At 37.9% G+C, this 14,496-nt stretch overlaps 1 protein-coding gene across 1 annotated transcript in view; it reads right to left on the reverse strand.

Moving 5' to 3' along the window:
* The window catches only part of FAR1 (fatty acyl-CoA reductase 1), a 65,812-nt gene that overhangs the window by 51,061 nt on the left and 255 nt on the right, over window positions 1-14,496 (reverse strand). The gene's annotated exons all lie outside the window — the stretch shown is intronic.

Here is a 14,496-nt window from a genome sequence, read left to right on the forward strand (position 1 = left end):
ACTCACCCGATTTGGTTCTGTAGTTTCCTCACCTTTAAAATGTACCCCTTCCTGCCTCGTAAGAGTTATGTATGAATTAAATGCAATAAACACACAAAAGACTGGACACAATTACATTTCCTTATTCATCTCTTTACTTGTAAGGCAGTGATTCTCAGTAAAGTCTTGAAGGAACAGTCAATCTGATCTGTAATGTTTCAGAAACACTCCATACATTTTTAATGGAATGCTTAACCTGTATTATCTTTTTTTCTGCTAATATTTATTACTTAAATTTGTTCCATTTCTTTATTAGATGGAAAACCCACTAAATTAAAAACCAGATGATTACTTACTTACCTATGAAGCTATTGATAACCAAAACTCTAATAGGAAGAATTTCCTGAACAAAATGTGAAACATTTTTCTCCCCTCAGGATAATGTTGATCTTGGGAGGATCTATGTACCTCTCTTCAGTCTCCTGAGGGATTCATCTCATTTACAAAATTCACCATGTTCAAAAGCAGTAAAGTGTACAGAATATACCAAATAGAATATGATATCAAATAAAGTACTGCAGTCAAGTCTAGACTGGTCTTTCTGTACCATTATGTATTGCAAGAACTCGGCACCTGACAAAGGGTGTTTGTAAGGACTCTCAGTTCCATGTTTTCGCTGCTACAAATTTATTCAGGAAAACTAAGCACCAATTCTGAAAGTCTTAAATTGAATACCTAACCCTTCAATCCAGCTTCTTAAAAATTTCCACCACCTACAGCTATATCTGAAAGTACGACCCAGTTAGTTATCTTACTATTAAAACTGGCTTCTCTGTGCCTTCAGCAAGTAAACAATTTCAAAGTCAAAACCTACCAATGGAGAGAGTGAGGTGGGCGGACAAAGAGTAAAATATGTCATCTATCTTTTCATTTTTTACTCCTAATCAGGTGTAATTCCTGTATTTGACAGTCACATCCAATGCTGTGGATACAATTAATTCTTTAATTCTGTTTATCTCATTCTCCTATACCTCTCAGCTGAAGGACCACTTGGCAGAAGCACCAAAGGAAATTCAAGAACAGATAGTCAAATGATCTTTAATATTTCTTAGATTGCATGAGTTAAAAAGTAAAAGAAAAATAACTTCAAATATCCTTTAAAAGGGAAATTAACTATGAAACAGTCTAAACCAAGAGTTGGCAAAGGTTTCTGTAAAGGGCCAAGTAGTAAATATTTTCCACTTACAATCTCAGTGGTAACTTCTCAATTCCGCCACTGTAGCGGCCATGAACAATAAATAAATAAATGGGCGTGGCTGTGTTCCAACAAAACTTTAAAAAACAGGAAACCAGTTTGCAGGCCACAGTTTGCCAATCTCTGTTCTAAACAATTTCTAATGTTCTATAAACATTCAGAAAAATAAAGTATGAATGAGAAAGGCACCAAAGAGAAAGCAGTACAGAGTAAATATCCAATGTCTATGATTTCATTACTACAAGAGTTTACTGTGCACAACACTGTAAAATGAGCAATAAATACTTGTTTGATATAATCATATCTTCACAAACAAATAAATGCCAGGCTTTGGAAATACAGATGAACCAGAGGCTAAATGCAAAAGGAAGATAACCCACACCCTTTTTAAAAGCGTTTTTTTTTTTTTTTAATCTGTATTTCTAAAAGAAAAGCCCATTAAGATGCTCAGGGATGAGGCTTTGGCAGTATTCTACAAGTGAAGAAGAGCACAAAATATAATTCTGTCACAGATCAAAGAAACTCTTGCCCACTACCTTATTCAAAAACATTGATATCATCATCATCATCACTAGAATAAATCAAAATGACAAAGTCGTATTCTGGTTATCTGGTGCTGTAACAAGATCACTCTAAAACTTAATGTCTTAAAACAACGACCACCACTTTATTCTCCCTCACAATTGCTACGAGTTAGGAATTTGGGAGGGCTCAGCTAAACAATTCTGGCCTAGTTCCTGGATGGGGAGCCTCTCCCATTCTCCCAATGAGACAGTTGGAGCATGGAGACCTCAAGCTAGTCAGATGCTTACAAAACTGCTAATGGCTTCAAGACCAGTATTCCAGTGAGCTTGCTAGAAGACTCTCTCACCTTTTCTGACCTAAGCTTGGAAGTCACACCGTGTAACTTTTTGTCACATTCCATTGGTTACAGGCAATTTACAAGATTGCCCAAGTTCATGGGAACTTAAACCCCACCTCTGACCAAGAAAACAGTTAAGGCCCACACAAGTTCAAACACGAGAGACAGAAAATACTGTTGTAGCCATCTTTAGAAAATACAGTGTGTCTCAAGTATCTGGTGAAGTAACTGCCTGTCACTCTAGAGACCATCTACCATAAACCCATGTTGGATCTATTTCATGGGACTAGAGTCAACAAATAGTTGTTCCTTACTAGATTTCTTTTTAAGCCACTCAAAACTCCTTTTAAAAATATGGCCAACGGACCTCATACTTAGATATATTTTGTCTATCCAATAACCTCATTTACTGAATAATAATTTCATGTTCCCATGCTCAATTAACTGTGAACTCTAACCAGTAGGCTACCACTTACAGTTTACGCACTTCTAGCCAAAAGCAAGACAACTCATCCATCTTACAGCAGACTATGAAGAAGCCTCTAGATAAGAATATCTGTTAAGTTTTTCTGATATATTCCCATTTAGAGGTAATTAGAAAACAATGATCTAATGTCTTTTCTACTATATTTTGGTAACTCTGGAATCTTATTTAGTGTTTGATGAAGACTCCGCAATGGTTTGGATATGGTTTGTTTGGCCCCACCAAGTCTCAGGTTAAAATCTGATCCCCTAGGCTGGGCTCGGTGGCTCAGTCTATAATCCTGTGCTTTGGGAGGCCGAGGTGAGTGGATTGCCTGAGCCTGCGAGTTCAAGAGCCGCCTGGGCAACTTGGTGAGACCTCATTTCTACAATAAATCAAAAAATTAGCCGGGCATGGTAGCGCACACCTGTAGTTCTAGCTACTTGGAAGGCTGAAGCGGAAGGATCGCCGGAGCCCAGCAGGTCGAGGCTGCTGTGGCCGGGAGCGGCCACTGCACTACAGTCTGGGTGACAGAGTGAGACTCCAACTCAAAAAAAAATCTGATCCCTGATGTTGAAGGTGGGGCCTAGCAAGAGGTACTTGGGTCAGAGGGGGCGGATCCCTCATGAATGACTTGGTGACATTCTGATAGGAGTGAATTTGTTCTCAGTTTCTGCAGAAACCAGGTGTTGAAAAGGCCCTGGCACCTCTTTCTCTCTCTTATTTTCTTTCTCACCATGTCAAGCCTGCTTCCCTTCACCTTCTGCCATGAGTAGAAGTTTGAGGCCCTCACCTGAAGCAGATGCTGGTACCATGCTTCTTACACAGCCTGCAGAACTGTGAACCAAATAAACCACTTTCTTCATAAATTACCCAGCACCAGGTATTTCTTTAAAGCAACACAAATGGACTAAGACAGACTCAACATAAATGAAACCTTCCTCTGAGGCAGGCACAGGGGGACATGCCTTTGGTCCTAGCAACCCAGGAGGCTGTGGCAGGAGGATTACTTGAGGCCAGGAGTCTGAGTCTAGCCTGGTCAACACAGCAAGACCCCTATCAAAAAAAGAAAAAAAAAGAAGAAGAAAATCTTCCCTGAAAGTAAGTCATAAGAAACAAAGAACCAAAATGCAAAATCAAAGAGTATAAACTATTTTACTATAGCCAAGCTGAGAAGGATAGTGGGTTGTTTTTTTTCCTTTTTTCAAAAGTTAAGGCTTACCAAGCATTTTTTCATAAACAAAAAACAGCTCTAGCATCTTGGTTAACACTTCTTTATTCAATAAAAGATGCTAGTGTCCAACTCTGTTGTAAGTATCCATTGAAGCAGATATAATGGCCACTCTGTTTGCCTACACAAGAATTGATTTACCAATATTTAACTCTCTGTATCCTATGTTCCCTAATACTTCCCTAAGACACATCTTGATAATAAGGAATCACAACAGGTTCATCCGTTCTTAGGCCATTACGCAACTATTGTGTATGCTGATATTGCTCCCTAAGCATGGCACTGTGGCAAGAGTTAAAATGCGTGTAGGATGTTATCATCCTGGAAGATTTTAGACACTGAGAAGTCAGGCTCGGAATTCCTTTGAATGATATAAAAATCAAACACAGACACCTTAAAAAGTCAAGTTCTACTCTATCAGAGAGGAAACATCAATTTTGCAGCACTAAAATTATCTGCTGACCAAACAACTTAAATTTTTCAGAAATATTCATTTTTCTTTGTTTCTGTTTCTACCCTCAAGGCTAGTACCTATGAAGCCTTCAGAAGAAAGACTGTGTTCTTAACACACAACTTGATAACAGTGAATAATAAGCAGGAAGCAGTATCTAAAACAACAAAAAATAGCTGGGCACAGAGGCTCACAACTATAATCCCAGTGCTTTGGGAGGCCAAGGTGGGAGCACTGCTTGAGCCCAGAAGTTTGAGACCAGCCTAGGCAACCTAGTGAGACCTCCTCTCTACAAAGAATTAAAAAATTAGCCAGGCATGGTGGTAAACACCAGTAGTCCCAGCTACTTGGGAGGTTGAGGTAGAAAGATCATCTGAACCCAGGAGGTCAAGGTTGCGGTGAGCCACGATGGTGCCACCGTAGTGCAATCTGGTAACAGAGTGAGACTGAGAGTAAAAACACAACAAAACAAAAACAAAAAAGAAAATAGTTTATATCGATTCACGGTTCCACAGGCTGAACAAGTAGTTAAGTGACTAAGACTGAAAGGGGGAAAACAAAAAGCCAGCCCACTGCTTGTAAAAACATGTATTTAATTCCCTTCTAGGGGAAAACATTTTTTTCAAAGAAAGCAATTCCCATAAGTCACACATGATTGTTTTTTAAACTATTATGCTATAGTCACTCTTTACCTTAATAAAAATGTTTTCATATTAAGACACAAAATGTTTATCCTAATATTTTCAGACTCAGAAGTAAACCACAGTATTCCAATACAGAAAGATATACTAGTATTTGAAGTATACTACCAAAGATAGGGCTTTTCAAACTTTTATAACACAACAGAGGAAACCAAAATATTCTGTTGCACTTAAAAAGTCATGAAAGTTGTTCATTTGACTCCACAATAAACCTAAGGATTTATATAAAAATATTTCAAATTACTGAGTAAATATGATATTACAGGAAAATGAACGACGTTTAACCTGAAGACTACATATAGACTATATACCCTACAGCTAAACACATGTTTACGCAATTTTAAGTCAGGCAAATTTTGTATGCATCCTATGTACAAGGGGGATCCTCCTCCATAAAAACTGGATTTTTTTGGAGGGTGGCCCCCTTAAAGTACAGGCTTCCCTGCTACGTAAGTGTTCTAGAAACTCACAGGCATCAGTGTACCAGCTAGCATTGTTGTGAGAGGCTGCGTTTGGCTCCAGTTAATTTTTTCTGTAGAGTCTTTCAACATGTTTGCCCATTTCATGATGGGTTGGCAGCAGTTTTTGACCAAAATGGCATGACCTCCATGCCCCATCCTTCCTATTCACCCCAACTCACCCCAAGGGACTTTATTCCCCCAGATGAAAAAAGTTCTTAAGGGAAACATTTTGCCAACGTGGAAGGAGTAAAACAAAAAATGGCAGAAGCACTAAAAGGCATCAAAATTGATGAGTTCAAAAACTGTTTTGAGCAATGGAAAAAGCATCTTGATAAGTGTACTGCCTCAAACGGAGAGTACTCTGAAGATGACTGAAGTTAAATATGTAAGAATAAATACACAATTTTTAATAAATAAATTTAGGGTTTTTGGGGTCCCTCTTGTATGTTGTTGTTTGTGTGTGTGTGTGTTTGTTTTCTATTTGTCGTGTCATTTTATTATGCTAGCTTCTGAATCTGTTTTCAAGAATGAACTTAAAAACAGGCTTCCAGTCCTCCAGTACAGCAGTAATATGGGGCTGGGAAACTATACACTACTTTATCCCCAATCAGATTAAAGAAGTATATTAGCATATCAAAGACTAAAAAAATGCCCTGAGGTAAAGAAACCCACTGGATTCTATTTGTGCCCTGCCCTTCACAAACTTTCCAACACAGCCAGGGAAACAATGTTCATGAGAAGCTCTTGATTACCATATATTAGCCTTCTCAGGTAATGTTTTCCAAAAATGGGTCAAATCTCCCCATGGACTACAAATGATTTAGAAAGGATGAGTTTTTTTTTTATCCACAAAGTTACTTCTGAGTAACCTATTAAGCTAGTTATCATGAATTGAAAAAATGAACACTTTATTAGAATGTACCAAAGACTTCAATTTGTATTCAACTGGTAAGTCTGGTTGCTGCAACTGGCAAGGCTGCAAGTTCTTGCCACATATGCATACTCAAACCCTGGAAATCTATAATTTTCAAGAGGGACGCTTGCCATCCGTGAAGTTATGTTGTCTTTAGTTGGTCATTATCTTCAGTTGACATTATTAATTTCGACTGCTTTTTAATTAAAAATTACCATTAGGTCTGGCTTCATCATTATCAACTCAACTTTCAGTTGTTTTAGTAAACTACAGCATATATTGTACAACTGCATCACTAGGATTTGAGGCCTACAGTTTTTTAACTCTTCTAGACTTTATGGTAAGTATATTTTGTGATTCAGGAACCATCTATATCCCTCTCCCAAAAAATGCTTGTACCTTGATAATGTATTACTATTCCACTAGAAAGTGGAAATTATTGCACCAGAGGATGACCCAGATGAAGGGCTGGGGTTTTAAAAGCCTCAATGTCCCTGTCCTAAAGGTCCTCAATCTGGCTGTAGAGTCACTAATGCAGGGGCAAGTCTTCTCCCCAGCCCTTCTGTCCACACCAAAGAATTCAGAATCAGGATCAGGCACAGAAGTAGTAATAATTTCTCCAAACTTGGATGTTAATGATCCCTCCAGTGTCTAGTTTTGAGAGGGAAGGAGTAGCTTCGAAGAATAGCTTAAAAGTACTAAATACCATAACAAACGCTCTTCTCAAAAATCTTTTCCTAGTTTATCTTTAAAACTTTGCCACACTCATAGTCACAGCTTGCAATTAAATGCTGTCAGGCAAGTATCAACTCCAAAAAGTATACGTGAGGGAAATGTTTCATGAATTTCTGGATCCTCAATTTCTGTTTCCAATTTCAGAACTGAGTTAAATGCCTAAAAAGCCTATCCCAAAAAACTCAAACACACTGGTTACTGAGTTAAAGATCGAGTGAGTATATGTATGGCAAAGTAAAAACATTATAGCATAAAAATCCTGGGAATTCTTAGTAAATTTACCAAAGTCACAATGCTAAAAACCTTACTGTAAGATACTTTCTTTTCCAGATACTGAGATCTAGAATGAAAAGGCAGCCAAAATAAATAAAAACAACAGACTTGCTAAAAATCAGGTAATGAATAACTATTCTGTTGGAATGGCCATAACCAACTGACCTTGGGCAACTGATCTCTCTAGTCACTCTTTAAATTCACTGAAGGAGTGGCCAGATCACTGATTGTTAAATTCGCTTCTGGCTCTCACCTTATACTATAACACATTACACTTATTAGAATAAGTTGTTTCCTAGTGGTACATTACATACTCAGAAAATCATTAACTCCAACCGGTCACAAGGGTTATCACTTTAAAGCAATTCACCTAATATACACCAATCTTCAGTCTACGAACTACTCTGCAGGGTCAAATGTCCCATTACCAGCTAATTCACCTGCTCCTCTATCCTGAGAATTCTACTTATGCTAATAACCATTATTATCATTACATTTTAATTGCAATCTACAAGTTTTTAAAACCACATTTCTAAGAAACTTATTTAACGCCACCCTTCAAACTAAGTTGATGATGAGTGCTTGTGATCTCAGGGCTCCAAAGAATTAATCCTTTGTCAGCCAAAAACATCTTTCTAAGCTTCTGCATGACTTCTAAGAGTTGTTTCAACACAGATGTAAACTTCAAAATACTTTAAGATTCTTTCCTCCATAGACCTGAACTCCCTAAGGGCAAGGTAGGTCGAAGAAGTGTCTTCCTTTACACCACAGGGCGGGGGAGTTATTTATTCCTTTATCCATCTTATGTGCTATGTTCTGCTTCCTATTAATTCAGGATGGACAGCAGCCATTATATAAAGTACCAAACACCTATTTCAAAATCTTTAGTGAAATCATTTCTACGTATTAAGCAGGCTACAGCCTGTTTTCCCTCAAGAATCCAATTAAGAATTGGTCTAAGTTTTTAAATTAGACATCAGCATAATAAGCTTTATAACTTTACCACCCCTAATAATTAAAGCCACTTTTTTGTAGAAGGTGAACAGAACACACAGAAATATAATTGAGTTGAATTTTTAGCAGTATGCTTTCTATGCCTACACATTAAAGAATGCTTTATTAAACCAGGATCCACAGACCCCCAAGGATATTTCAATGGGCTGAGGATCTTATTAATCCCCCGAAATTATGAATATATGAAAACTGCATATTTTTCTAGGGAGATATCACAATGCCTTGGGGAGATCCTTGGAAAAGTTCATGACCTTTGATTAAGAATTTCTGTCCTATGAAATATACTTTAAGATTTTATTCTGGGTCAGAATACTTCAAAAAAATAAGATATAATGGTATGAAGTCCCTAAATTCAAGGGTTTCTCATGAATTGTCATGTCACCATTTCTGACAAAAACTGCATGAAAGACAAGAATGATCTAAGCTAGATAGTTCAAAATCATCTTAAAGTTGTCAATGGTTAACATTTAAATTAAACACACACCCACAAACATTCTAGCAAGAATAGATCCATTAATGAAAGTGGTATTAAGATATTTAGAAGGCTTTTTAACAGAATGTGCCAAATAATTCAACATGAACAGTGATACATTCACAAAGTAGTGTGTCCTAATTTGTATTACATCAGTTGGCTTTATTCAAGTTCTGATGTAAGATCTACACTATGCCAATAACATCGTGTAGGGGTCTAAAGATATAGATAGATTCAGATTTAGATATAATTATTCTGTGAAGCCAAAGCTAGATTTTTCTAACTGCATGCTTTATTCATATGATCACCCTTACCTCACCCCCTAAATGTTCCTTCTCTCTGTTTCCACCTGTCTAAATCTTATTTTATTCCAAAATAATGTCAGTTTCCACTTAAAAGCAACTCCACCACCAATTTTGGCATATGATCCAGTGTGGCTACATTCTGTTTCACATATGTACATTCAGTCTCCCCAGTTACATTATCTCTGACTTATAGTGGCTTATTATATCTAATGCCTCTTGCCCAGAACAGTATAATGCACAAGTCTCAAAATATATTTACATGAACAAATTTTCATCTCACTTGGATGAACATGTCTATTATTGTACTTAACATGCTGTATGGTAATAACTGGTAAAAATGTCTAAGGATTTGCTTCAAAGTAAAAGAAGTGGGAAGTGGGTGGAGGTATAGATGAAGCAAGATTGACCACAAGTTGATCATTGGTAAAGTTGGTGATGTGTATGTTGTTAGCAATTTCCCACAATACAAAATTTACAGAAGTTTACCTCTTCTATTGGTAACAGAGAGCTTCTTAAAGACAGGTCCAAGAGTTTTCTTTTTTGTACATCTATCCAGTACAGACAAGACGAATTTAACTTTACTAAAGCCATTTCTTTTTCTTTCTTTCTTTCTTTTTAGAGGCAGGTCCTCGCTATTTTCTCAGACTGGTCTTGAATTCCTGGACTCAAGCCATCATCCTGCCTCAGCCTCCCAAAGTGTTAGGATTACAGGCCCGAGTCACTGCACCTGACCGTACTAAATATACTTCATTCTTTAAGTAAAACACTACTTTTCAATGAAACTTCAACAGCTTTTTGATGGTACTTCAAAAACATTAAAATATAATGATAAGATATAAACTATTTTTAAATTAATTCATATAAAACATTCATTCCTTAACTATTTTCTGGGTACCTGCTTTCTAAGATACAATTGGTAGATGTAAGCTATCAAAAATAATTCATCCCTCTAATAAATTAAGAATGGGACTGTACCCTCAAGGATTCATGACAAAAATGACAGGGAAGGAAAGGTAGACAGGCTTAAACTTCTCCTCCCCCTCCATTTTACAGATGAGGAAACTAAACCCCACAGAGGGGAAGTGACTAGTCTAAAGTCGCACATCAAGTTGCTAACAAAACCAAATTTAAAATGCAAATCCGCTGATTCACAATTTGATGTGATTTGTCTACATCATAACACTTTTTTCTACACTGTAAAGTTAACTAACAAAATAGAAGGTGCTATTTTATCATTAATAAATATTTCAGTTCTTTATTATATTGTATTAATAAGAAAAGTAATAGAATAAGTAAAGGGGGGCAGCTGGCAAGAAAAGCACACAACAAATTGGTAGGTAGTTATGCATGAAAACTATTTGCCACACTTCCTCAATTCCGAGATGCATCTGACTTTAAGACATAGTATCCATTTCACAAACATTTAAAGTAAATACAGACACTATAAAATACATCTTCATTTCAAAAAGTACTAAAATGTGAAAACATACATGTCTACAGTAAATGTAAAATGATGTACACTATTAAGACACACAAAAATGTTCATTTATTTAAAGGCAGTGTCACAAGGCATAAACACCCAGGGAAAAAGTCCCACCTTCTAAGGTAACAAAGAGTTACTAAATACCTAAGGTTATGTGGCATTTTCTTCAATTGTGGGTCTTAATATAAATCAGTCCTTCTTGCTACTTGTTTCATATGCATGAGTTCTGCAGCTAGATAAAGCAAAATTTGAAATCCAGCTCTGCCACTTAGTTCTCCAACCTTACAAAGTTACTAACTTCTCTGAGCCTCATTCTCCTCATCTGTAAAATGGGATACACATTTGAGGATTATTTGAGAATTAAATGTGATCATTAAGGAAGATGGTACAGTGCCTAGATGAAATAGGAATCACAATAATGTCGTTTCCTCCCACAACTGCTATAGGTCAAATGAAATTAAACTAAATTAAATTAAACTAAAAACTAGATTAATTTGCACCACTTCTTTCCTCTCTGTTTAGAAGACTTCAATAAATCTGTACTGATCATAGGGCAAATTCTACTGGTTTGCTTGGGGAAATTATTTCATAAAAAAAGCTTATTTTCTTTAAATGTGTCTCTTCTTCAAATCGGAAGCAAGGATGAATTTGTGCTTAAGTTATACATAAATTATACATTATTAAGTTATACATAAATTATACATCAGTTATACATAAATTCAGCCTTTTCATCTGTCTTGCTGAAGTGAACCCCTAAGCCCATTACAAACCCACAGAAGAGAGGAACTACAGAACCAATGTGTAGGAGGAAGGAAAGGTTTAAGCTCAAAAGAAGCAGTTAAAATGACTCAATTCTATGAGTGGTTTGTTTTAACCTTAAATTCATTTATTAAACTCAAGAAAACAAATGTTCAGGGGAGCCAAGACTGTATCTCCATGATTCAGGGTGTGTTAGCAACCTGATCCCTGAGATTAAGCAAATGCCATCTTCCAGTATATACAGTTTCAGTTTCCACCCGTGACAACCCAGGCATTTCCAAGAAGGGAACATGCCTATCAAGGTGGCTCTTGTGGAGAAGGCACTGCAATGAGAATATATTTTCTCCTAACCCATGTTCAGACACGCTCACCCACTTACTCCCTCTCTATTAGGTCATTTCAGTTAAATGGCTGTCTCTCTAATTACAAAAGTAACGCTAATTTTTTTAAATTTGGAAAAATAAAAAAGTACAATCATGTTGAGCCACCCGTGATCTTTCTAACCAAAGATTTAAAATATTACAGGAGGCTATGTCCCTTGTTTCCTATGAATTTGACCATAATTGTGATCATACCAAATATTTAAATTTGTATAGAGTACTTGTCATTGAACATAATTAACTATCAGTCCATATACCAATAACTGCATTCCAGCTTTCTTGAGACTAAGTTCACATTACTTTTTTCCTTACTTAACACAATGGTTTCTTCTCAATCATTTTTCTTCTAAGTCTCTAGCCTACATTATTTTCTAGCTGACCACTTTCTCTTTCCTAAAACTCTATCCCAGGGTTCTCTAAATAGTATATTCCTCAGTACCTACAAAAATCTCCCCAGCTAATCTTTTTCCTTCTTTACTGGCTCTTCTATAAATTGACAATCTCTAAAAAATGGATCAGATCTGATCTTTGAATTTTCTTGTCAATTTTGAATCCTCAGCACTTAGTACAGCACCTGGCATCAACAGCTCAATTAATATTTACTAACTGATTTTTGCCAATCCTGATCCACCCCTTAATAGGTGTGACCTCAGGCAAGTTAAATCTCTTTGAATCTCATCTTGTTCAGCTATAAAATATAGATAATCACAAGAAAATGAGATGATACTGGAAAGCTCAAAACAGTGTCTGGCACAAAGTAACACCCAATAAACTTTGCTATTATCAACATAATCTAGTACAGGACTCAAAAATGTTTCTGATTATTGTATCTGATTGATCATCAAATCTAACTCTCAGTAATCTGGCTTACTTTCACTACACCTTATTATAACTATCAAAAATATTTTTGTGCTCTCTCCATTACTGCCTTTCCCCATCCATCATCAATTGTCCTAATTCTTCTCTCCTAGCTACCATACAGAATCATCATGTATCAGCTAAGTTGCAACATAGGCTTAATTGATTTCCATACCCCTAAATCTTCATTCAAACCTTCAATTCTGCTTAAAATTTTTCTTAACTTGTTATTCTTATCCACAGTTGTTTAAACTATGTCCCAACTACTGAAATGTCATCCTCATGTCTTCCAATAACCCATATCCCAACTCCTAGTTCAAATGATGGTTTTTTTCAGGAAACATTCCCTGATTAACTCCGTACCACTGAGATTACTTCTTTGCTCTGACTCACCTCAACACTCAGATACTCTGTTGAAATAATGTCCTCAAAATTGTTTCTGCATCCTAAAGAATGATCTATTCGTTACAATGCTTTGTAGATCCAGTTAACAAAGAAATGTTCTACACCACAAATATCCTTTGGTTCTGTCCTTGACATTATAACTCTTCATAATCCTCTTGTCCTATTCTACATACATAAATTATATCTCCCATTTAAAACCACTATTTACCTCTTCCCTGTCCCCAGTCTCTACCCCAACCTCTGTCAATACCTTACAAATAAAAATCACAAAAGTTCCGAACAGAAAGACAACAGCAGTGACACACACATACCATGTCTCTCCTGAGTGAAAAGAACTTTGAATCTATTTAGCTACAAAACTCCTCCCAAGGCTAAACACTTTCTCCACAGGCAAATGTGTAATCAAATGCCACCACATCAAAACAGTTGATCCTACAGAGTAACAGGATCGTACTTTTATGTTAATTTTCATTTGTGTTACTCTAAGAAGCCTTGCATCATTTTTATGCTATATTACACATACCCAACTAGACAGCTGAGAAACTCCCCTGTAGGGCAGACTTTCTGAATATCTTCTGATGTTGCCTTTAAACCAACACTCTTTTTTTTTAACATAGAGAACTAAGCCATTCCTCACTACCGTCCAATCAAAAGCAAACAATACGTATGCCATTACTTCTGAGAGGGTGAGTTTGTGTGCTGGTGAGGCAAAACAATTAGATGAACTGTCATGGGGGGGTGGGGGGAAGGAGGCACCGTCAGCCTCAGCAGTGAGAATTGACAAGTCTGAGTGCCTGGCCCTCGGGGGGTAGTGAATGACCCTAGGACTCTAACCCCTACCTGAGACATTCCACTCTCCCGACACTGCCGAAACGGACAGTTAGCTGTCCTTGGTCAACTACTCGTAAAAGAGTCGCGGCTTTCAGCTACCACCCATAAATCTTTCCCGTGACTCCCTATAGACTTTCTCCTGACATATAACGCCTTCTAGTCGAACAGCCTCCAGCCACACCTCACTCAAAACCTTCTCCAGTCACCTTCCGGTTTCAGTGGGTGCTTCTTACTCCAGATCCACGTGTCCCCGTTTGTCCAGAGACCTTCACCTTCAAAACGCAAACCTGTCCTCCCTTCACTCCCAGCTGATCTCCCCCCCAACCCCTCTCCATGCCTGCTTCCAAGAGGCCAACCACACTCCCCGGCCCGCGCCTTCTCCCTGGGCACCTTTTTCTGAGCATCACCCATTTCCCATCACTTTCTTCCACCCCAGACCCGAATCCTTCCATCACAGGCCTCCCTTCGCTCCCTCTGGCACGCGAGCCGGCTCCCCCGTTAACCACCCCTGCCCCACCTTCGCCACCTCAACGCGGCCTCCCACCCCAGGCGGCGCCCCGGGGCTCCGCGGCTGCACACCAGGCCCCTCCCTGCGTCCCCTCGCGGTCCCGGCCCTCCGGAGGGCGGCAGCGGGGACAAGCCGCGCAGAGACCACCTAGGCTACG

This window comes from Carlito syrichta, unplaced genomic scaffold (assembly GCF_000164805.1).
Source record: "Carlito syrichta isolate Samal-C Ts95f unplaced genomic scaffold, Tarsius_syrichta-2.0.1 Scaffold309824, whole genome shotgun sequence".
In the NCBI taxonomy this organism is placed as follows: Eukaryota; Metazoa; Chordata; class Mammalia; order Primates; family Tarsiidae; genus Carlito; species Carlito syrichta.